Raw genomic sequence first — 23,393 nt, 5'->3', positions numbered from 1 at the left:
CGAACTGGGATCCTTGCACTGGCAAGGCAGGTGGCAGAACCACTGAGCTAAATCCCCAGCCCCTTTTTTTTTCTTTTTATAATGCCCTCTTTCTGGGGAAGCCTTGCTATTCGAAACTTGTCTCTCTTTGACAAGTTCTCTGATTTCTTATACATTCTCTTCAACATATTTTTATTTTTTGCTTACTTCCTCTTCCATTTTATTTTTAGTTCTACTTTCAGGAAGACAGCTTCATTTCAGAGAGATGGTTTTTAATTTTGTTATATGGTATTTTATTTTACAAGAGTTCTATTTTAAAGAACATCCTGCATTTGTTTGATGACTATGATGATCTTTTATTGATACTTGTATAGTTTGTGTTTCTTCCAAGTTTCCCTCCTTGTTCTTGTCTCTGTTAATCTCTCTTCTGTGTTAGAGATGTTTCTTACACATCTAGTGGTATTTCTTTGTGATAAACTAAAAATTCTTTGGAAGCTTTAAGCATGTGATGAGGCCTTTTGGCTTTGAGTTTTGTGTCAATATATTCTGGAAGGGCTTTTTTTTTTTTGGAATTCCATGTTAGAATCTTAAATCTTTTGGGTTGATCAAATTCTCCCAAGAACATTCTGATAGTCTTTTTCCTGTAGGATAAAGGTCTGAATACCCTGCTTCTGGCAACTCAGTGTGTGGGGAGCAGATAGGATAGCTGGAGTGGATGTTCAGTGACTAAATCCACCCCTTTTTAGTAGCTAAGCTGACCTCAGCTTTTTCCAGAGATGGCCCTTTAGTCTTCTGTCAGGATAGGAGAGAGAGCCACTTAAAAGCATGGCCTTGAGGCTCTCATTGTATATGGGCTGCCTCTTCACTCTTATTCTCCTTGGACCTCCACCTTATTTACCCTAGTTCCATCTGCATTAAGTGCTGCTGGTTCTGAGCCTTTATACATCCTGCTGTGGAAACAGAATTGGTACTCTGTATTTTCTGCACCTGAACTAGGGTCTGGCTGTCTAGGGCCTGCTGAAGCATTTACCATGCTTCCAATCTTTTATTTTTTCTTTCAGATTTTTTCTTTTTTCCTATTTGTTTTGCTTTTGTCTGTGCTAGAGGTTTTTCCCGAGTTTCACAAATTTGAGACTTTTTCCCTCCTTTGGGTTCTCCTGGCCCTGTGTTTAGCTTAAATTTTTTAAAAAAAATATCTCTTTTAGTATTGGCGAGAAGGAATGGAATAGCTCTATATATTCTGATTACTATCTTACACTGAACTTATTAGCTAACATGCTTTTTGATGTTTTAGTAGTTTTCAGTTATTTCATGTGCTTTTTCTTCAAGTAGAATGTGGGCCTAAGTATAGGATCTTGACACATTTTTTATTCTTCAGGGTCTAGCAGTTTGCATGGTTGGTATATAGGACTGTAAGATGGTGAACACAGCAGAACTTGGTAAAGGCAGATGGTTAAGTATGTATACATCTTGTCTCTTTCAGGTTCTTGGACTACAATGGAAAGTAGAAAGAGATGCTAGTTGTCATTAGATTTCTTCACGGAGTTATTTTTGCCTTTTGAGCTGTGAGTATAATTCTTTTGCTATATTTGTGTCTTGTTTTTTCCATTTGGTTTTTTCTTTCAGCTATTTTAGAGTCTGACATATAGTAACAACAAGCAAAAGATAGTTGATTTTATATGATAGATGAGGGAGGAATTCTTGTTTATCTTAGATACTTTGTATTTCTTGGAAAGGCAGGCAGTATAATATTGATTAATAGCAATAACAATGCTTAGAATACTGTCTGGATATTATGGACACTTGTTATAACTATCGCTGGAATCCTTGCAGTAACTTTATGAGTAAGGTTTACTATTCTCTTCTATTTCACATTTTGCATAAACCAAAATACATGAATTCAGACTCAGTCTGGCTTTAGAGTGAGTATCCTCATTACCAGTACTTATTCTCATGGGCTCTGGATTCATATTTTGGCTTAGATATTTATTTACAGTAGTCCCCATTTACCTATAGGGATATTTTCCAAGACCCCTGGTGGATGTGTGAAGTACCAGACCACATATATACTATGTTTTTATCTAAGCTTAAATTTCATTGATGAAGTTTAATTTATAAATTAGGCATGGTAGGAGATAAACAATAATAATGATAAAGTAGAACAATTACAATAATTGTTACATGTTGTAAGAAAGGTTATATGATTGTGGTCTTTCCTTCAAAGTATCTCTCAACTTTTCATTTAAAGGAGGCACTGTACATTTTCTTTTTGTTATCTGAACTGCTAGTATCACTACTCTTATACTTTGAGGCTTTTATTAAATAAGTATTACTTGAACAAAGCACTGCAATACCAAGGTAGTTGGTCTGATAACCAAGACAGCTATGGAGTGGCTATGGGTAGGTAGTATATATAGCTTGCATACCCTGGACAAATGAGTGATTTGTGTTTTGTATTGATTTTTTTTTTTTTGGTACCAGGGATTGAACACAGGACCTTGCGCTTGTGAAGCAGGCGCCAGAACCACTGAGCTAAATCCCTAGCCCTAGTGATTCATGTTCTGGATGGGATGATAATTATAAAACTCAGAATGTCTTGCTATGTAAAGTTTTGGAATTGTTTTGTTTTGTTTTGGTACTGTGGATCAAACTCGGACACTTGCGCTTAGAAGGCAGGGAGCAGAACCACTGAGCCAAATCCCTGGCCCTGGAATTGTTTATTTCTGTAAATTTCCCTTTAATATTTTTGGACTATGGTTGATTATGGGTAACTGAAACTATAGAAAGTGAAATGATGTGTGGAGGAGGCTAATGTATTAAACTTTAACTTTAATCAAATTAACCTGTCTAAACCTAGTTTTCTCATCTGACCAAAAGGTTTATTATAAAACCTTCCTTGTAGGATTATTATGCAGATGCTGTGAGATGTGTATAATGTGATCAGCACTCAGAATTATTATTATTATTAGGTTACTTTTTCCCATTAAAAAGAGTAAAACCAATCTTTAAATAGATTAGCTGGCTTGTAATTTCTAAATTTGTAACTTTTGGAACTTAGCTCCTGGCCCAAAGTTGGGAAATTATAGACCTGAGTGTGTGTCCTGGTTTGTCTTTATGTCCAGAGCCTGATCTTTCTGCTAGGTCTGTCGGTAAATTGAGGGCAGATACTGTGCATGCGTGCGTGCGTGTGTGCGTGTGTGTGTGTTAGTGAGGTTTGAACCTAGGGCTTTTTGTACTGAGCTATAGCCTCAAGCCCTTTCTTTTCTATTTTGAGACAGAGTCTTGCTAAATTTCCTGGGCTCTCCTCTAACTTTTGGTCCTCTTGCTTTAGCCACCTATTGTTCTGGGATTGCAGGCATTTGCCAGTACACTTGGGTAGCAGATAGGTTGATAAAATATTCAGAAATCTGTTGGGGTTGGCATTGGTGAATATTTTATCTTACCTCTATGTTGCCACAGAAAATGCCTCATGAACTTGGACTTTAGTTAGAATTCCTGATAATTTATAATTATTTGATGTTGGCAAGTGTTTTTGGAGTAGGGGCCTGGGATTGTTCATTTCCAAATGTGAGGGTCAGTTCACTTTCCTCTTTTGTTCTTATTTCTCCCCAAATCTACTTCTGTTTCTAGGTATTAGGGAAGGGAAATTATGTCATGCAGTTATAATTTCCTAGTGAGGGCTAGAGGTTTTGCTTTTGTTTTTCCATCCTGCCCATTGTGGCCTGGGAGGAGCCATCTCTGTGCCTGTGCTGTGCCAGGTATGATTGCTCTACGTTACATTTGCGTGGAGGTCACAGCCTGCTTTCTATTTATGTTTCTATTTATATTTACGTCCTCCCCCCATTCACATTACATGTTTCTTTCTGTAATAGTATATTCACCTTACTTGGGTGCAAGTCTGTTCCTGAGAATCTTTGAGGAAAAAATTTACTTTCATTTCTGTTTAACTCGTAGTTTTCAATCAAATGCTGAAGAGTGTTTAATCTGTGTCACAAAATCAGTTGTCTTGGTAGATCCAAGCAACAGAGAGAATGTCAAGTATGAGTTTTCAGCAACATTGTTTGTAAAGATAATTCGTCTTGGTCTTGATGTATGGCATAAGATGGTTTCATTGAAGAAATTTTAAAAGGTCATTATTCCTGATGTAATGTGCAACAGAATGAAACCCTCTTAAGAGATAAGGTGGTAGGCAGCTGTTGATCCAGAAGCCTGCTTATTAGCTTATTGGAACTTTTTAGCACCAAGACCAAATGTACTTATCACACCACACACACACACACACACACACACACACACACACCCCTCACCGCCCCAGCATTTGAAAATATAAAGGCCCAAGAAATAATCTCATAACCAGTATTCTTCCCTTACCACTGTATTTTGGTTAGATGATCAGACCATGTGATTGGGCCATATAGGTAAGCCTGCCTTCCCAGCCAGCAAGTTTCCTGAGTTTGTGCTAAGGCTCCTATATTCTATGTTTTTTAATTTTAGGAATCATTTTATTTTGAGTCTCTTTTTTTTTCATGAGAACCTGTTCTTTCTTTATGGATTCACAAATTACTCCAGGTATGCTAAGAAAGGTTTTACTTGTTTGTCTGTTTTAACTTTTCTTCAGTTTTCCCACTTAGCTCTTGTTTTCTAGGTCGTTTTTCTTTGTTTAGTATTTATTGGTCTTTCCTGAAGGTTTGTTTCTCATGTGTCTAGCTACCTGTGGTTGTCAGTAAGAATGTAAGAAGCAAGACATGATACTCACCTGCATTAGATTTATTCCCTAATGGGAATTGTGACCTGTAGTGGTTTGCTTTGGCATATTCCTATGCTGTGGACCCCACATAACTAGGTGAGAGACTTTTCATTCCAATGATGTCAGCGCCCATCTTTGCTTCATTTTCTAGAGTAACACCCCTTGGATTTTTATCTGAGAGAAAATACTGAATCAGCTTGGCTCGTGACCACCTTCAATAATATTTCATGGCCAGAAATGCAGCCATTCTTCAATACTTAGGTATTTGACTTTGTCAGACAACACTCTGCAGCCACCTCCTTTTTAATTTAGATATTTACTGGATTCTCATCTTATTTTTATTATTATAGATATGCCATTTCTTGGCTTCCATATCTCTGCTTTATTGAAGTCTCCAAAGGAATAAAACTCATTAGCTTATCATCTTGAACCTGAAACCACTGAGGATTTTGAGAGCTGTGGGATATGATATATTGCTTTTTTGTGTGGAGATTTGAAGAGGTAGGGAGGGGCATGTTGATTTGTTGCATGAGGATTTTAGGAGGTAAGGTTATGCTGCTTTGTCATGTTAGGATTTTAAGAAATGGGAGATAGGTTAGTTTGTCATGTGAAGATTTTAGGTGGTAGGCATGTGGCTTAGGAGAAAATGTCATGGTTTTAGGGTCACTTGTGCCTGAGGTGTCAAACATTGGCATTTCTGTTGTTAGCTATGGGATTTTGGGCAAAGCATTTTACTTTTTTCTGTTTGTCAGTTTCATCGTTTTTCAACAAGCACTCATTGAGTCCCTGTTGTATTTGTGGCAAGAAGATGGAGGATAGTCCATGTAGCTTTTATGTAATGGTGTCTGTGTTTCTCTGAAGCAGAGCTTGAGGCTGCCTGCCAAGACTGAACTGGAAAGGCATCACTGAGTATAGAGGTGTGCTGAGGGGGTTTGGAGTGGTAAAGAAGAGGAGAATAATTGAGGTAATGAGATTTTTGTCTAGTCCTAGCCCTCAGCATCTCAAGTTGTAGTCTGGAAGTAGTCCCAGTATTTGTTTGAACCCATTTGTCTGGGTTCTTTCTAGGCTGACTTATTGGAAGGATAATGTGAGTTAGGGATACTGGTAAGAGATTGATTTGAACTATGAACTTTACAGTTCAGCTTAGGAAATATTTGTTGAGTATCTGTTAAGAGCCAGCCATGAATTCTAATTGCTTAGGTAGATGTGACAATAAAAGGGAAAGTCATACATAGAGTGGAAAAACAGATAATAAACAGTAACCATAATAAGTACATTTTGTCATTATTGGAAGGAGTGAAGTGCAGTGTGGAAAAATAATGTGGTACCATAGAGTTGGATTGAGCCTCATCATGAACTAGATTTGCGCCAAATATGATGGAGATGAGCATATGAGCCAAGCATGTACCTGGGAGAAAGAGCCTTGTAGGTGAATGAAGAGCAGTGCAAAGGGAACAGAAAGTGTCTAGTGTGGATGTCTGAGGAAGCTGTGTTGTTACTGTGGAATGAATGTCACTCAGACTGCGTAACGACAAGTAGCATAGGAATAGACATGGGGAGAGAACCTGCTGGAAGGCTGTGGAGTGACACAAATGTACAACAGAGGTGGGCTAGGGTAGCAGTAGTAGAGATGGTAAAAAGTAGATGGATCCTGGTAAAAAGTAGGTAGACCCTGATGTATTTTGAAGGGATAATCAATAGGATTTGCTGACAAGTGGGATGTGGGGCATGAGAAAAGGAGGGGAGGGCTGAGGGAGGGTTGACTAGAAGGCATGTAATCTGGGCAATTAGGAGGAGACTGCAGGGCTGTGGCTGGAACTTAGTGCACAGGAATGGGTGAAGAATTCACTTTCAGGCATTTTTAAGTTTGACATGTCTCTTAGGGATCCTAGTAGAGATGTCATGCAGGCATCTGAACCTCGGAAGAGAAAAATAGAAATACATGTATGCTAAGGATTACTAGACAATACTGAGGGAGTGAGCATAGAGAAGATGACCACAGATGGAGCTATTGATCACTCTACCATTTAGTAGTCAGGAGAGTTAGCAGCCCAGAGCAGGTATGAGGAAAACCAGGTGCATAGACTGTCATGGAAAAAGATGGAAATGCTTCAAGAAGAAAGATGCTGTTAATTCTGTCAAGTGCAGCAGAAAGATCAAGGTGAGGGTTGAGGTTTGACCTTTGAATTTAGCAAGTGGGGGGTAGTATTGATGTTGTTGTAGGAAAGTGGTAAGAAGTCTGATTGAAAAAAACAAGAACCAAGATACGTCATGTAAAGGTACAAGATCCCAATGATGAATGTAACTGTACTGTATTTGTAAAAAGTACCAATAAAGTTAATGAAAAAGAAGTCTGATTGAAATGTGGTTAGAAGTGGCTGGTTCCTGGTGTGAAGTGGGAAGGCAGTAGTGAAGTGAAGATTGTGTTTGGATTGCCTTAGGTCTGAGGAAGAAAAAACCAACATCATACTTAACATACCACTTGGACCGTTACTTATTCCAAGGGCTAGCGCTAGACAAATATGTACTAGGTACTGTACAACCAAATGTAGTATGTCAGGTAAATGGTACTATCTCTGTTTTGTAGGTGCAGAAACTCAGGTTTAGAGGTTAAAACCACATTTTAAAGAATAGCTGGCCCATGTTGGAGCTAGAGATTAGGGTATTTACATCCCAGCTCTTTTTGACCTTGTAGTCTGTCCTGTGCTACCTTGCCTTTGGGTGGGAAGATCATGAACTCTCCATACTTTATTTCAAACAGACTTAAAAATAGGGAAGAGGATAGTGCAATTTACTTCCAGTGAAACACTTGTGTGCAACTTGAAATTCTACTGGAAGTTCTGTTTTGTGTCCTAAGTAGGAATCCCTCTCATAGAGTGCATGTATGTGGTTCAGAAGTAAAATAGTGATGGGAAGACTCATACAGAAAGTGATGGGCCCCTGTCCCATCCCCTGGCAGCTTCTAGGGTCTCCAGAAATCTTTTTCTAGCTATTGCTTTTACTGTTTCCATCCTATGTCTTAACAGGCTTTGTGCCTTACCATTGATGGGAAAATCTAGAAACAGGTACATTGTGAGCACCTCATAGGGTAGGTGGGGATTTTCTCTTTACACCTCTTTTCTCTCCCCCATCTTCTCCATTTGACTATATAATATTTTTTTTTTGTTTTGGTTTTTTGAGACAAGGACTCATTGTGTTGTTGAGACTAAGCTGGAACTCGCTATGTAGCCCAGGCTGGTCTTGAACTCACAGTGATCCTCCAGCCTCAGCCTCCTGAGTGCTGGGATTACAGGTGTGCACCACCATGCCCGGCTATATAATAATTTTTGGTTAGATACATATTTTGATTTTTTTCAGTGACTTGACTAAACATTGTTCATTATTGAGCTAATTAATATATCATGATTACATTTCCTTACTTGTTCAAGTTTTTGTTTTTCCTGTTTTCTTGACATATTTTCCCCCTATTTGCTATATGTCTTGGATTTGGCTCCCCAAAGGGTCATCCCCCACGCACATCCATGTGAGTACCCTCCTTCCTCATCTGGATGGGTCCTCTCAGGCCTGCTGAGTGAGCATCAGGCCTGGGTGGGAGTATAGGGACCTGATAGATGAAGTGGGAATAGGTAAGATAGGTGGAAAATGCTGATAGAGGTAACTTTGTGGTGGGTAGGTTAGAGGAAGGGAGTTGGTTTTGTAGGAGAATGGGTCAAGGAAAGGCTGTTTCTGAGGGAGGACTTCTTGGCAGAGAAATCATGTGAAGAAAAGGATAATGTGGTGGAAGTGATCTGTTACTTTTTTTGATAATTTTAAATGCCTTTGTTGAGACTACTGGCTAGATTATACATATTGACTTACAGGCGTTACCCAAGAGACAACCCCCCCTTTAATGTACTAGATATTTAACTCGAGGCCTCCCAGGAAAGCACTCTACTACTGAGCTTCATCCCCCTCAGTATTTTTCCATTTTTTAATTTCTTTGGTTTGAGAAAAGGACTTTCTAAGTTATCCTTGAATTCTCCATCCTCTGCTTTGGTCTCCTTAGTAACTGGGTTTACAGGCATGTGATATCATATCCAACTCCCAGAGAGCTTTGTAAACAGGATTACATGGGAAATGTGACATTCAGGTTGTTAAACTCTGGTGGTACATTTTTATTGTTTTAAAACCTGAATGCAGAATATATCAGAAGCACTTGAATTTACATGAAATCTTAAAATGTGTTTCATATATTGATTCATCGAAAAATCTTATAGAAAGTCTGCCACAAAAATGTAATAATCTTGGCACATAGCTAGCTGTACAGTCTGGTTCATCAGTGCAGGAGCTAGTTTTGTGACACTACTTGAGTCTTCTGGGAAGAGCAAAATGAGTAACAGGAACTTTAGGAAATTGCTCTGTGTTTAGCCCAGCTGGGGAGAGGGCAAGCAGGGAGGTTGGGAAAATGTCATTAAGACTTGGACCCTAGAGGAAAATAAGCTCTTAATAAAATCCAGAAGTGAATGGATTGATTTCTTTTGAGAAGAATTGTCACATCATTTGAAATGCTGAGACAGAATATAAGGTTTGTAAACAGCTTTCACAGTTGCAAACTCCAGCTCCCTTTCATGTGGATGCCTGGGACCTCATGGTGTCAGAACTCTTCATTTCAGTTCAGTGGGTCTACTGTGTGCAGATGTTACCTGCTATCTGAAGCTTCAGCTTTATACTCAGGTTTATGAAAAGCACATTTTTTGGTCTTAATTTATATTTGTGATTCAGGAATTGGATGAAGGATTATAGTAATAACTGTAATAGCTGTTATTTATGCATTAGTGTAAACTCCAAATCTTAATTCTTCAGAGCAGCTCATTGAGCTAGTGATTTCTCTCCCCATTTTGAGAAGAAAAGTTGGGCTTAGAGAAGTTAGAAAATTTGTTCAGTATTCCATGTGATGCTGTCAGATTTTCCAGTTTCTTACAGTAAAGCATAGTCCTTGTTCTTAGCCAAGGTGTGTATTGACAGAATAGTGTAGAACCTCCTACTGAGCTCTTTGCACTATCTTTTAAAAATATGTCCAACTTGTTAAAAAGCATTTTAATTATTTCTATAAGCTTTGCAAATAATAGTTCATTTTTGTTTCTGGCTTATACTGAGGGAAGACTGGTTTCAACAAACACTTGTTAGAAAAACAGGAAAACTTGCTTTCCTGACTCTAGAAGTAGGTAACTCTTGCTAGGAGTTTTACTTTCAGAGTGAGACAAGGGAGGGGGTTGAGTGTTTTCTTTCTGCTTATCTTTGCACCTCATAATTGGGAGGGTGATGGTAAACAGGGTGTTGTGAGTTGGGGTGGCAAGGAGGGATTTAGATTTTTGTTGAATCTTCATGAATTCTAAGTGGCTTAACAAAATACATAAACTTTTCAATGTTTCTTCTTTGATAAACTATTAAAAAGCCTAGGCGTCTTGATAAAATTTCAGTTAAAAAAATAACCAAAATCTTTGAAAAAACATTTTAATTCATTTCACAGAAATGGTAATATTCATACAAAAAGATGCCAACATTGGTAGTCATTAGGAAATACAAATCCCATCACATTGAGATGCCATTGGAACTTTGTTAGACTGGCTGACAGTAAAACTGAACAGATGTTGAGAGTGACAAGTGAGAAGGACGTGGAGCAACTAGAACTCCCATTCTTTGCTGCTATAATTACTTTGGAAACTGATTTCTTAAGGTGAATCACAGTACCATATAACACAGTAACCCTACTCTTGAGTATTTATCTAAGAGAAAATGCATGTGTGCCCAGAGACCTCTGTGAATATATGTAGCAACTTTATTCATAATCACTGAAACTACTCAAATGTCTATCAACTGGTAAATAGATAAACAGACTTTGTTATACCTGTTATACATACAATGAAATCCTATTCAGTAATTAACAGGCATTAATTGCAGACCCAACTAAATTTGTATCTCCAAAACAGTTTACTAAGTGAAAACACAAAATTTAACATGACTGTGATTATTTTTGTAGCAGTTTGATAAATGAACATCTAAGAACAGGAATCAGTGGTTACCTATGCCACAGGGTAGAGGACTTGGTGTAAAAGGGCAGGAGGGTACTTCTTGAGATGTGAAGGGAGTCAGTCTTTAATGTGGTAGCAGCTCCTCAGATGAGTATGTCTGTCAGAGCTCATGGAACTGATTGCTTCTCAAGAAGCAAAACTTTAAAAACACAATGTGATATTTCTGTATGCAAGCGTATAGGTGTTATGTACACATGCAGATTCATACACGTTACTATTTCAGCTTGATTTTTCTTTCCAGTTAGATTAAAATCCTTTTTTATTGTTAAGTACCATGAAATTTACATAGATTTCAACATAGATTCTGAAGATATAGAGTCTCGAAACCTTTGGCTGATTTTTATACTTTGATTTATTTATGGCTTAAAGGCATTCTCTTTCTGTAATTAAGTTGTATATTATAGAGGTATAATTAGCACAAATAAAAGATGTTTTAGAAGTTAAATTATTTTAGGATTCTTCCATGTGTTTCAAGCTCTTGTTGCTCTGGAGTTTAGCTTTATAAGTTAAAAAAAAGTTACTATATTGATGAGACAAATTTACACAGTCTTCAGCTGTGTCTTTTAATCAGCTAGAATTGTAGGGTATAATTATGTTTTAAACTACTAGAAATTATTTGTCCAATAAATAAAAGTTTGTTTCACAGAATTTAAGGTTTAATTACAATTGTAAATTGAGTTTCTTAAAAGTATGCATGAATGTTTCTTCTTACTGCTTTATGGTACTTTTTGATGTTCCACGGAGCCGCTGTTTAGCATTTTTTTCTCCCACAAACTATTGCTTGAAAATCCACAACTATCTTAAAAATCATTTCTTTATGGCTTTGGAAAACATGACTACTATTTAAGTGATGAGCTCTTCATGACTTGGGAAATACTATAGTGTATCGTAATAATGGAGTTAATGATGTAATGAGGTACACTGAAATAAAACTTCCTGAGTTGGTTTTGTTTCTTTAAACATGTATTCTTCTGTGTTTGAGGCCTTTCTTAGCTGTCTCCAGTAGATTGCACATTCCTTTTATCTTCACTTACTGATTGCAGCTTTTGCATGATATTCTTACGTGGTGATCACACAGTAAATGTCTGCTGACAGTTGGTATTTGGGAACAGATGAGAGATTATGGGTTGATTTACTTTTAATGTTGTCATTTTTTTGGTGGCACTGGGATTTGAATCCAGGGTCTTACATGTAAAAGTCAAGGGCTTGCTTTACTACTAAGCTAAATGTTCAGCCTTAGTTGGTTGTCTGGTTATTTATTTATTTAAATTTATATTTTGAGACAGGATCTCTCTGAATTGCCCAGGCTGTCCTTGAAATTGAAATCTCATTCTTTGTTTTTCTCTAGAAGTCTCATCCTTAACCTTTGAAGGCTTAATAGTGCTGGGTATTTCTTGCAACTGGTGACATTTCCAGTTGCTTCAGCCAGGTGGCAGTCTTACTGGAGTCGTCCTTGCTTGCATTTGCATCAATTTGGGATAATTCTTCATTCCATTTGAATTATGTGTGTTGCACTATGTGATGGTTTGGGTCTAGTATCCCCCCAAAGCCTCATGCATCATAGGTGGCTTTTTCAGAGATAACTGAAGCTGGAGTGTGTTTTCAGCGCTGACCTAATCCTGGTAGTTTGGATAAGGTAAAAGGGGCAGAAAAATGCTCTTAATGTTCCCTTGTTGCTCTTCTATCATGTGTCCACCATGAATGTTGCCCCTCTGCGACCCTTCCTTGGAGCCAGCCAATTATGGACTGAAACCTCTACAAACTGTGAGCTAAACAAACCTTTCCTCCATTTAACTTTGAGCCAGGTATTTTGTCTCAGCAGTGAGAGAAAAAGTAAGATGTACTACATTTGTTAAGTTTAATTGCCATTTCACATAGCTTCTAAAAATTCATTGTGTGACCTGTTACACTGAAAAGTTATCATATAATGTAGAATAGTACTAAAAGAGGTGGATCATAAAATTTAAAAAACTTAACCATGCTTATTTTCCTGTATTTTTAAATAACATTATTTAAAAACCTTAAACAAAAGTTATTAAAACATACTATACTCATTTTTTTTTCTAGATGGCTCAGGATCCTTAGTAATTTACTTTGCACTTTTAATAAGCAGCTTATTTTGGTTAGCTTTCTTTTTGCTGTCAAAATACATGACACCTGTAATTTAACACATTCCTGCTGGCTTGAACCACTGGTGGTTGTACATTCATGACTGCCACATCAGGCAGCTTGTATGAGTGGTTGTACAAACGGATCTCATCCCTTTTATTGTTTTTTTTTAACTAATAAAATTAATAAAAAGCTGCCCAGTAGGACAGTTATGCAAGTACCACTGGTGGCTTAAGACATACAAATTATAGCCCTCCTGAATGTGTTAAAGGAGTTTAATTTGGCTCATTCAGAGGTTTTAGTCCTTTGTTCACTGGCTCCAGCGCAGAAACATTGTACAAGGGTGTGGTGGACTAAAGCCACTCAGTTTATGGTGGCTGAAAAGCCAACCACAGGGGAAGAACATCAGAGAGGAAGGGGCCAGTAACCAGATCTAGACCCCAAGGACATGCCTCTGTGACCCATCCAGATATGCCTAGATGTGTACTTTATTAATTGTCTAGACTTCTCTTATTCATTCAAGTTGACTGTCAGGATTAACTGTCACAGATACATAATCCTTTGCCTTTTCCTCATTATTAAGTCTCAAATTGGGGTCTGTATGTGTGTGTGTACCAGGAATTGAACTCAGAGGTGCTCTAGTACTGGGTTACTTCTCAAGTTCGTTCGTTCGTTCATTCATTCATTCATTCATTTTCCGGTACCGGGGATTGAACTTGGGACCTTGTGCCTGCTAGTCAGGCAGCAGAACCACTGAGCTAAATCTACCCAGCCCTCCAGTCCTTTTCATTTTTATTGTCTGTGTTGTCTATATTGCAGTACAGGGTCTTTGCGCCAAGCTACACCTCCAGACCTTTTCTTTATTTTTATTTTTTTTATCTTGAGACAGGATCTCCCTAAGGTGCCCATGGTGGCTCGTGTTTCTGCCTCCTGAGTAGCTGGGACTACAGGCCTGTGCTACCATACCTGGCCAGATAGATGATCTTCCTTCCTCCCTCCAAGTAGTTTAGGCTGGCCTTGAACTCATGATCCTGTTTGCCTTAGCATTGCTTACTGTGGAATTACCAATATGTGCCCTCTTACCAGCCTTCAGATGCTTTTTCTAAGTCTTTCTGTCATTTCAGGTTTGCTGCTTGGTGTCTTCCTGACCCCTCCCTGCTTTTAAAATTTTTGTTTCGAAAACCCCTTTTCATTTGTGGAAAAGATGCAAAAGCCATGCTCGCTTCAGCAGCACATATACTTAAAAAGATGCAGAAGTGGATCTAGACCCCATATGACCTTCATTTGGATTTACCAGTCATTTACATTTTGTCAGCAAAGCATGTGTGTATTAGTATGTGCTGTCTTCCCTCTCACTATAGATATTTCTATGTATATTTATGTATACTTATTTTTACCGAACCCTTTAAGAGTAAATTGCAGGCACTATCCCCTTTGCCCTAAAATGTTTCATTGTTTACTGGAAGGAATGATATTTTTATACCACCGATATGGTAATTTAATGATCAGATTTATAAAGTTGGAAATTGTTACACGCTATCTAATGTATGGCCTAAATTCATATTTTGGCAATGTTAGTGTCCTTACAGGAGTTATTCCCCTTCATACAGGGTCCTTTTCAGAAACAAATGTAATTATTTAGCCATGTTTCATTAGCATTTTCTATCTGAATATATTTTTCTGCCTTTCTCTTTCATGGCTTGTTTTGTTTTGTTTGCAGTACTATGAATTGAACCCAGGGGATTCACACTGAGCCACAACCTCAGCCCATTCATTCATTCATTCATTCATTTATTATTTTGAGCCAAGTTCTTACTAAGTTGCTCAGGCTGAGCTTGAATTTTCAATCCTCCTGCCTCAGCCTTCCAGAATGCTGGGATTGTAGGCATGTGCCACCATGTGTGGCTTTGATGACTATTTTTGAAGAATATAAGTTAGTTACTTTGAAGGTTGTCCCACAGTTTGGGTTTGTGTGATATTTTCTGATGATTGAATGGGAGGTATGCATTTCTTTTAATCAGACCTATCACAGGAACAATATTGTCTGACTCAAGACTGTTTCTCTTCTGTGATGCTTGTCTGCAATGCCACCCTTCCTTGGAGCCACCCAATTATGGACTGAATCCTCAACAAACTGTGTACTAAATAAACCTGTCCCCCTTGAACTTTGGGTATCAGGTGTTTTGTTTCAGCAATGAGGAAAGTAACTAAGACACCATCTGTTTCTGAACTTCCTGGAAAATAATGTGGTAAAACTGTATTGCTTATATTAATGTTAGTATAACTACTGAGACGTGGTCAGTTTTGTAGTTGAAGTTGGAGTATATATAGAGCTGAATCTTACTAACATAGTTAATATATCAGTAGCAGTGATATATTTGGGAAACTGATTACTCTTGCATACTTAATTTTATTGTAAATTTTATGCAAAATTTCTTGAAAATTTTTGATTTAGTGAATATATAAAAGTTTAAAAATAAATAAAAATTGTGGTTCTTTTGAGTCCAGTTTTACATTTTTAGCATAAAGGTTAAGATATATTTTTATTAGGCTATAAAGGTACTTTTCTATGAAAGATGTATGCATCTGAAAGGCTTTGAGACTTGAAGACATGTGCCTTTCCTATAGGTCACGATTCCCTCCCTTTCCCTACTTTACTTTTATTCAAGGAAATCTGTAGGTCACAGAGACCTTTCAGACTTGGAAACTCATAGCGTAGTGTGGCCGCCCACTATTCAAGGAAGATATGGAAGGGAGGAAAGCAACGTGTAGCTTTTTATGCAGAAACATCACTCTGGTTGTGAAAATGGAGTCAGTTCATAATTGGATTCTCTTGAGAAGAGCGATAAAAAAGCATGTCACATCTTTGCATGGCATTCTCACAGTAATCTTGATGACTGTTTTTGAGGGCATATTGTAGTTGCTGCCAGGCATTTACTTAAATGGCAGAGCAGAAATGTTTCCTCAGCTGGAGCTGATACGTTTGTTAACAGTGCATTGTGTTTGCCATGTCTCATTGCATGGGGGAGAGGAAAGTGACCTTGAATTTACCTTAGATTATGGTAGATATACACTTGAGAAAATCATATTGCCTTTTTAGATAGTAATTGTTAGAATGAGGTAGAGATTACTGAGTTTGAGAATTTGTTTGTTTGTTTGTTTTGGGTATCACAGATTGAACTCAGGCCCTTTCGCTTGTGAGGTAGGCAGTGGAACCATTGAGCTAAATCCCCGGCCTCAGAATGTTAAGAATTAGATTGTACTGAATAATTTTCTGTGGAAAAAATATTTGCAGTCAAATTCTTTATGGAAAGATAGTATAGTAAGTGTGGATTATACCTTTGTGATCACATCTAGAAAGATGCAGTATAAACAATGGGACTGAGAATATGTAGTTACATTTAACACAAAACCCTACAGGTAGAGTCCTGCTGTTAATTTTGTTTTCATTTTTATTCTTATTAAATTAATTCCAATTCATCATTTAAATATAATATTTGATTTCCAAAAAGCAGTAGGGATGTTACAAATGTGGAAATTACTATACTCAAAGGTGATTCTTTTTTTTGGTTCCTGGAATCAAACTTGGGACCTTGTACTTAGGAGGCAGGTGGTGGAACCACTGAGCTAAATCCCCGGCCTTCAGAGGCGATCTTTAAGCAGTAATTTCCAAGTATAAGTTAAAGAGATATGCTTTAGACCACTTGTAATCATTGTATATCCAAAATATATATATGAAGATATATATGTATATAGGGCATAAAAATAAATATCTGTCATTTAATTTAAATGCATTTTAAGTAGACATACTCATGGTGTGGCTTTATTTTCAGCAAAGTGAAGCATGGAAACACTTAAAATCACAGTTGAAGCAAATGATAACTTCCCCAGAAAATAAATGTAAAAGTGTACAATAATAGAGCCAGGCATGGACATGCCTATAATCTCAGCGCTTGAGGAGGCTGAGGTATGAGGGTTGCTGCAAGTTAAAGGCCAACCTGAGCTACATAGTGAAACCCTGTCTTAAAAACAAAAACAAGGGTGAGGGATTTAGCTCAGCGGTTTGGTGGACTGCCTTGCAAGCGCAAGGATTTAAGTTCAATCCCCGGTACCAAAAAAAAAAACCAAACAAAAATATATATTTGTATGTATATATGTATGTATGTGTGTGTATATTGTTTAGATATCTTTAAGTGTTTCTGAAGTTTCTTGTCCCTAACATTCATTTATAAAATCAGATGTTTTTAAAAATGTGTAAATATAACATATGTATATATTTTATCTCTAATGGAGTGACTGTACTATGTTTTATAATCCTTATATTGTTTTTCTGGGATCAGAATCTGAATTTTTTAGTTGTTGATATAGATATATAAAAAATTACAACACTCATCATTATTCCTGCTTCTAGTTTTCTCACAAGTTTTACTTAAAAAAAAAAAGATGTGAATTTAGCCTGTAACCTTGTAGGAGGACATACTGAGAATTAAGATTACATGGTCAGCACATTAAAGAACTAACAACTTTATTTTTACCTTCATATAACAGAATGCATCTCAAGTTTAAGCCTTTGGAAGCTAGATTGGAGCTGGGCCTCTGCTTCCAGCCCCTCCTAGTAGTCCCTCCTAGTAGTCATCCTGTCTCCTATATAGGATGACCCCCCTGTATATACAGGTAAGGTAGCTTTCTTTTGAGAGGCTTGTTTAAAGTGGATAGTTCCAGAGGTTGCAGATGTGTCTTAGCCTAGGTCTTGTTTATTCCTCTTTAAGAATCCATCAGGATATGTTATGTTGAGGTATGCATATTTCACTTCTGCCTTTGGTGAATTGTTATCCCTGTTCTTGATTTTTCAAATGTTAACGTGAAATATATTTTTTTTTTCTGGAGTGGCTCAGGCTATGCTGTGCCTCAGAGAAGTCTTCTGGGACATTTTGTATGTGAAGTGTTGTTTTTTTCTTCCTTTGGTTCTGTTATTTAGGGACTTTTTGTATAATAGATGTAAAGTAAGTATTTGTGTTTGCTTAAAAACTGTTTCTACCTGTCAGTATTGGTCTCATAATTCTGGTTGGCTATACATACTTAACAATTGTGCTTAAAAAAAATTTTTTTAAAACCAGGTGTGGTGGTACACTCCTGAGGATGGCCACCAGTATGAGGCTAGCCTGAGCTACATAGTGAGTTGAAGGCCAGCCTGAATTATAGAGGAAGACTATCAAAAAACCAACATGCAAGCAACCAGCAAGAAATTGTGATCATACTTCTTTAACTTATGTTTGATTACTGATTTATGAGTATCTGTTATTTTTTTTTTACACTGTAATTGTGGATGTGGTTGTGCGTGCTATAGACCTTTCTCTGGCTGGGTCTGAGGGTTCCTGATGCTTAGGTTTGCTCTTTTGGGAGAAGGATAAAAGTAAATAAACCAAGCTTGTGTTCCAAAGCTGCAGTTTTTCTTTAAAAGTACAATTTTAAATTCTTGATTTCCTGGTCTCCTTCCTACCTAGTTTTATTTCTAATGTCTCAGTCCCATCTATTTGGGAGTGTCACAGGAGCCCAGGAGTTTCAGGCCAGCCTGGACAACATAGTGCATTTACAGACCTGTTTTTTTTGCTCTTAGAAAAAGAAAATTCCTTGTATGTAAGATATGTCATTTCTGTAGATAGTACTTAAGGAGATCAGGCCAGTTTGTTGAAGGGCACAGTTGAAGCTGAGAAACTGCATTTGACTAAAATTTTTTCTTAACTTTAGGGAACAAAGGTGCTTAGTATTACACATAACTTATTTTAAATGATGGACCTAGTAAGCACTATATCTGCTCTCCCTGCCTGTCGCCCTCCCTGCCTTCACAGTGTTGAGAAATGAATCCAGGGCCTTGGGCATGCTAGGCAAATGTTCTACCTCTGAGCTATGTGCCCAGCCCAGCACTGTGTCTTTGAAAGAAGTAATTACTGCTGCCAAATTTTTTTTTCCAAGACCTTATTTGTTGGTATTTGGCTGAGGGTGGCTGTGCAAGTAATTTTCAAAACCACTAGAAAAGGAAGCATCTTGTTGGTGACAGTGTTGTTTTTAGAAGTGAACTTTACATGCACAAAAGGCAGGCCTGTAACAGATGGTTAGAAAATTTCTCCAGTATTTCAGCTGACTGTGCAACATCAGGCGTGATAAATGCTGTATGTATAAAACTTGGAGCCTATGGGCCTTTGTTCTGAGATGGGAGCCATCAGAGGATGGCTTGTGTAGAGGAATGCCTCAGTTGTCCAAAATTTATCCTTGTGTTTGAGTTCTGAAAGGGCAGAGGTATGGTATGGTAAAGTTGAAGAATGAGTTAGACAGCTGTTCCACCTGTTCAGGAAGGGAAATGTGAGGTGTTCCACTAGAGGGGTGTCAGTTCATTTGGTGACGTGTAGATTCCAGATGTGTTGGATTGTAGGACTGACATGATTTGTTTATGTAGCAGATACAGGGTTCTCAAAGAAAGGAATCTAGGATGATGCCGGGGGCTTTTCATTAGCAACTAAAAGTGTGCAGTTACTATTTTCTGATTGGGAAAACCTGCCTGAAGATTAGTTTTTTTGTGGGGGAGGGTATCTTCAGCTTCTTTTAATTTTATTTATTTGTTTGTTTTTTTGAGATAGGAACTTGTTGTGCAGTTCAGGCTGGCCTTGAACTCACTGTGTAGCCCAGGCTGGCCTCCAGCTCGCCGTGATTCTCCTGCCTCAGTCTCCCGAGTGCTGGGATTACAGTCATGTGCCACCACACTAGGCACACTTCTTGAAATTTTAAGTAAGATTGGAGCAAAAACAGTTAGATTGTAATTTATCTTCAGTAGTATTTATAGTCCCTTTAAGAATTTTCTTTCTTTTTCTTGATTTTTCTAGAAACTTGTTTCTATATACCTACTAGTTGTTTAAATTTGTCCTGCGTGTGTTTAATTTGTCCACACACACACACACACACACACATATATACATATATGTGTATTTTTTCCTTTAGCTCTAATTTGTTTTTGTTTTTTTTTTTTGTTGTTGTTCTTTTTCTTTTTTTACTTATTTTTTTCTTTTTTTCTTTTATTGAGTTTATATGTACATTTTAGGTCTGATTTGTTTCTTTTATATTTATTGCGTTTTTCTTTCTTTTGTCTGGAACTTTAATCTTTGTCAGACTTTGGTAAATAGCCACTCATTGCTTTTTAGAGGCTTTGCTTTTAGGTTTTTGAAATTTATTCTTGTTTAGTTTTTTGTTGCTGGGGATCAAACTCAGGACCTTAAATATTCCAGGCAAGTCCCCAGTGGCACCTTCAGGCCAGATTTAGTGGATTTTTTTAAAAGTATAATTCACATCCCATGTAATTCATCTTCAAATGTAGTTATCAACATCAATTTTTTAATCTTTCCATTACTCTAAAAAGAAATTATATCCACCAGTAGTCACTCTTCATTACTCAAAGCTCCAGCTCAGAGAAATCACTAATCTACTTTCTTATTATAGATTGCCTGTTTAGGACCATTTCATTTGGTCCTTTGTGTCTGGCTTTTTACCACCCAACCATAATGTTTTTAAGGTGTCCATACTTCCTTTTTATGGCTGAGTAATATTTGCCAATAAATATTGTACATTTGTTTTTAGGATTTAGTTTGCCAAAATCTTTACTGATTTTTCAGTCCTTTGGCAGCAAGTTTTTAAAAAATATATGTAGAACATAGATTCTCAGCCTCCTCCTTATTCCTAGAATTGCCAGATAAAATACCATAGATAAAAGTTGCTGGAAAAGATAAAAGGTTCTGTGGTTTTTCATCCTCTCAAGTTAGCACCTTCTGTTTTCATTGTCTTAACAGTGTTCGCCTGTCTTCTAGCAGATGATTTTTGTATTTTATTCACTTTTCTAATTCTTCTGGGAGGAAATGCTGTGGACCCTGCTTTAGAATCAGATATCTCAAGTATTTTTTTATTACAGTTATTAGTGATGAATTCCTGGTTTAAAAGGGATGGAGGTGTGGAAAGAGGACTCTTAACAAGTGAATCATTTACTAATCTTCCTCCCTGTCATTTATTTGTTGGTCCTGATGAGGATTAGTGTGCCTGTTAGAGTTGAGTCTTTGCTGCTGTTAGGATCCTTGGACAAGATACAAGAGAATAAATGTATGGCTTCTCCTATATCATAGGAAATGAAAATACAAGCACTGATTGTGCTAGTCAATTTTCATAACTTAATGAGTTCAGACATTTTTGAATTTAGGAGTTCACTGGTCTACTGTTGAAAAATGCATTGTAATTGTTTCAATTAAAATAGGTAAGATTTAGACAGTTATAGTTACGGACTTTGAAAAAATAAATGTTAAATATCTTTATTGTTCCACAGTACAATTTTTAAAGTGAATGATTGTATTTAACATGCCTTAGACAGAAATGTCTCTAGTTTTATAACACCTCTGGTGGCATGCTCTGGGTGTGGGGTGGTCGTGGGGTTGAGAAAGATGGGGCCAGTGAGAGAGAGTGCCATGTTGAAATGGATATATTTGGGGCAGGGCTGGGACTACAGTCAGGCATTTGTCTTGGACCCAAAATCTGAGGCACCACCAAAAATCTCACTAACCAAGATAAACGTTAGTTTGATGCAGTATGTTAAAATAAAAAAAATTAGTACAAGCAATTCATGATGAACAGGATACCAAAATTTTCAATAAAGACAGGACTGTTATTACTCATTTTTTCTTTTGCCCCATGGCCCAGGGCACACAATGTGGTTCTTATTTCTTTCTTCTGATTACTCTAGTAATTTGTTTCTGTGTTTCTGCCTTCTTAAAGTAAAAAGATAGTTGATAGTTTTTCCTTTTTATTTTATAAGCTCTTGAAGTTATTGGTATTATCACTATTCTGCTCTAAATGTTTTGGATTTGTTATTTGACCTATGTATTGTTTACAAAGGTATTGTTTCATTTCTAAATATAGGGGGCTTAACATTGTTTGTTTCAACACAGTTGCTTTTTGTGTTCATTTATTTTGAACAGAAAATACATGGTACAACCACTCCTGCCTCACAAGCACAGGGTCCTGAGTTTCATCCCCAGTACCAAAAAAAAAAAAAAAAGAAAGAAAGAAAATACATCGTACAGGGCTGGGGATTTAGTTCAATGTTTCCATTGCCTGCCTTGCAAGCACAAGGACCTGAGTTAGATCGCTGGTAGCAAAAACAAAAACAAAAACAAAAACAAAAAAAACATCATACCAAATTTAAATGGGTATGCATTGACTCATAAATCTCACCCTCTTAACTCTGTTTTTATTTCATTTTTTTCATTTGTTTGTTTTGGCAGTACATGTGTAGAACCTAAGAACCCTCTATCACTGAGCTATATTCCCAGCCCTTTTTTAATTTTGAGACCAGGATTTCTCTAAGTTGCAGTTGCTAATACTACCCTGCAACTAGTGATCTCCACAGTAGCTGGAATTGTAGGCATGAGCTACCATTTTGCACACAGGGGGAGGGGAGTAGTGGGAGTGAACCCAGGGCCTCACATTTGCTGGACAAGTGCTCTGCCACTGGGTACATACCCAGCCCTTTTGTATTTTGAGACAGGATCGTGGCTAAATTGCCCAGGCTAGCCTGGAATTTGCAACCTTCTTGTTTAAACCTCCTGAGTAGCTGGGATTGTAGGGGAGTACCACTACACCAGGCTAAGCAATTTTCTACCCAGTTTTCTCCCGGTGGAATTGCTGCTCTTATTTGTCTGTGTAGTGACCTGTGTTCTTTGCATATGTAAGAAAGAGGGCAGATAGACTTACTAGTTTTCTTTTGTTTTACACTAATACATATCACACTCTTCCATTCTTTAAAAAAATTTATCACTGGGCTTGGTGGATCACACCTGTATCCCAGCAGTGGGAAAGCTCAGGCCAGGAGGATCACTGAGCTTGAGGCCAGTCTGGACTCCCTAGTGAGTTAAGGGCCATCCTGAACTCCGTAATGAGACCCTGTTTCACAAAAAAAAAAAAAAAAAAACAACAAAAACAAAAATCTTAAAAATTCTTGTGTTCTAAGTTATATGTTGCTTTTTTCAGTAATGAGCAGTTTCCAATGTTACTAACAAATTTTTAGAAAATATTGCTTTTCAATGCTTGTGTAGTCACTTGTTTCAGTGTTCTAAACTTTTATCCATTCCCCATCTTATTAAACTGGTAGGCTGTTTCCAGTTTCTCAGTATTACAAATAAGCCTATAAATTATTTAAGCTTCAAACTACCTTAAACCTAAAGGAGATTCATTGAAGGCTTATTAAATCAATCTTTGAGATGCTCTCTAAGGGCTTTTCTTTTGGTGGGCTGTAGGCTCTTTAGGAGCTATGATTGTGCTGGGTTTGATGATCCTAAGGCCTAGTTCATTGTATAAGCACAGAGGATATAAACAGGAGTGTATTTAGAATGACTGGAACCTTTATTAAGTCTAGGCCAGGCACTCTCAAAGCTCTTTATGTTGATTGTATCATTTAA

At 37.3% G+C, this 23,393-nt stretch overlaps 1 protein-coding gene across 5 annotated transcripts in view; it reads left to right on the top strand.

The window, feature by feature from the left end:
* Positions 1–1,462: 1,462 nt before the first annotated feature.
* Positions 1,463–23,393, top strand: part of Ptk2 (protein tyrosine kinase 2) — a 265,206-nt gene continuing 243,275 nt past the window's right edge. For all 5 annotated transcript variants that reach the window (XM_033760884.1, XM_033760882.1, XM_033760887.1 and 2 more), the window contains exon 1: positions 1,463–1,544. The gene's annotated coding sequence lies outside the window, so the exon portion shown is untranslated. The remainder of the gene's footprint in view (positions 1,545–23,393) is intronic.

This window comes from Fukomys damarensis, unplaced genomic scaffold (genome assembly GCF_012274545.1).
Source record: "Fukomys damarensis isolate Sample0158 unplaced genomic scaffold, DMR_v1.0_HiC HiC_scaffold_5, whole genome shotgun sequence".
Classification (NCBI taxonomy): Eukaryota; Metazoa; Chordata; class Mammalia; order Rodentia; family Bathyergidae; genus Fukomys; species Fukomys damarensis.
This window is presented reverse-complemented; position numbering and strand designations above follow the sequence as displayed.